The sequence below is a fragment of the Theropithecus gelada genome, chromosome 13 (assembly GCF_003255815.1).
Source record: "Theropithecus gelada isolate Dixy chromosome 13, Tgel_1.0, whole genome shotgun sequence".
Lineage (NCBI taxonomy): Eukaryota > Metazoa > Chordata > Mammalia > Primates > Cercopithecidae > Theropithecus > Theropithecus gelada.
In genome coordinates this window covers 62,128,706-62,131,079 of record NC_037681.1, presented here as the reverse complement: position 1 = coordinate 62,131,079, position 2,374 = coordinate 62,128,706, and positions in this window count along the sequence as shown.

Sequence of the window (2,374 nt, the reverse complement as noted above, 5' to 3'; positions counted from 1 at the left end):
TTTCTTTGGACCTCTTTTTGGAAAGGCTGTATGATTAAGAGCAAAATGGTTAAAAAAATTATTCATTATTGCATAAAAATATCCTTTTTTACATATATTAGAACTTAACATTGTAACTATTGAAGCATGATAGCATAATCTTAGTGAAGATAGAGCAGCCCATATATGTTTCTGCAATGAATAGTCATAAGAGTACTGTTTTTGCATAACTAGTTTTCCACATATGTAATTGCTCGCAATATTACAAAACACTCTCAAAAAAATAATAGTGGTCAATCTTACTGCTTTAAAAATTAATTTCTTAAATTCAAAGAACAAAGTTGAGGCTGAGCACGGTGGCTTATGCCTGTAATCCCAGCACTTTGGGAGGCCGAGGTGGGTGGATCACCTGAGGCCAGGAGTTCGAGACCAGCCTGGCCAACATGGTGAAACCCTATCTCTACTAAAAATATAAAAACTAGCTGGGCATGGTGGTGGGTGCCTGTAATCCCAGCTACTCGGGAGGCGGAGGCAGGAGAATTGCTTGAACCCAGGAGACGGAGGTAGCAGTGAGCTGACACAGTGCCACTGAACTCCAGCCTTGGTGACAGAGTGAGACTCTGTCTCAAAAAAAAAGGACACAGTTGAGACATTAAAGCTTTCCTGTAGAAGGGAAATCTTTAAAGGTTGTCGCTGAGTCAAGGACATAATTTGATAAATACAGTAGTTGACTAGAAATAAAAACTGCTCTTTAGCTCCTAGAATAAAGCCCTGGACACATACAACTCTACAGCTTATTCAGCTATATTTTATCAACTTTATTGGGCAATTAGTTTTATTGTTCAGAGCATATTGATTTATGCAAAACAATCAGCAATCTTATCTATTTCTTGGAAGAAATGAACAGTTATTTTATATTAAAACTTAAGAAAAAATTACACAGCTCATTTAAATTCACGGCAACTGCCTTGGTAATTTTCATTATACTAATTTGCAAATATAATAACTCATCCCTGAAATCTCCTCATCTGACACTTTCTTCTTTTTAGCAAAATCTAATACAGTAGAATTTCACTGCATTTCATGTCATAATGATAATCTTTTTTCTTTCCTCAGTTGAGGAAAATTTTTTTCTTAACCTACTTTAAGTCAAGAAAACAAGGGATTAAAGCATATCTAGTTGTACAGAGTCCTTAGTTTTGTAGTGTAAGTTGCTTTCTAAAGTTATGTACAAACTATTCACTGCAAATTTATCTTGAGGAAGATATGTGTCAAAATTGGTACACTTTAACTCAGATGTGTGAAGAAAACTATCTTTTTTTATTTTGTAACCTATCTCATTTGTCCTCAAGCCCTTATTCTTGTGGAAAGAAAGACAAAATTTGTCAATTGAAACTAATTTAATTTTTCCTCCAGTTTAAATCAAAATTTTAAACGGGGGAACTGGTAATTAGTTCAAGTATCTTCTCCTTACTGTCCCACCCTTCCCAAGATGGTTCTCAGCCTTGGATGAAGACCTTGTTTCCACATGGTGTTAAAGGAGTGCCCCATGTACATTTCTTGGATTCCCATGGAGGGGTTTATTTTGATGGTTTCTGGGCAGCAAAGTCTGTCCTTATTGCTGTATATCCTCTGCTGCTGATGGAAGATGACTGATGCGATTTTTGTTTGTTCTTTGGCATGGTCAAGACTTATGTCTTGATGACCCTTCTCTTGGTTGATTCTGTCATCCTTCCTGATGCCTGATGACCATTGCCTGTCTTCAGCTCTTGTTGTCAGTGGTTTCCCGGATTCTGGCTGAGACAAATTTGCTTGTTTTCTTAGATGGTCTCTCCTTTAAACATTGTACCACAGGATCACTTTTCCTCTCTCTGCAGTAACCTTATTAGTGAGCTCACCAGCTAGAACTCTCTACCACTTTGTACATCCTCCTTGGGACCTGCTGGAAGTTCTGTATTCTCTACATAACCAACATAGACCAAAACATACCATCCTGACTACCATATTCACCCTATGTTAATGCAGGGTCTTTTCCAAGGTGGTCTCCAACTAGAGTCCCAAATGGGAAGGATAACAAACACCTCAGCTTTTAGTCTCTCTGGCCTCTCTGGGTTCTTTCTACCACTCACTTTCTCCAAGGTTTAGTCCTGGTGTTGAGAATATGCTGGGAGAACAGCAAGAGACAGAGGATACTCATGAATAACTTCCTACTCCTTTCTTTCTCTACTTAGTTTCTTTTCCCTTGGTCAGAAGGGTTTTATTTTTTCTTTTCTTGTCTGGCTGTGACTTCCTTTATTCAAATCCTGCTTTTTTACCTGGGTCTGCCCTTACCTTACTAGGGGCAGAAAATGCTTACGGATTGCAAAGAAAGAAACAAAAAGGAAAACATATCAGT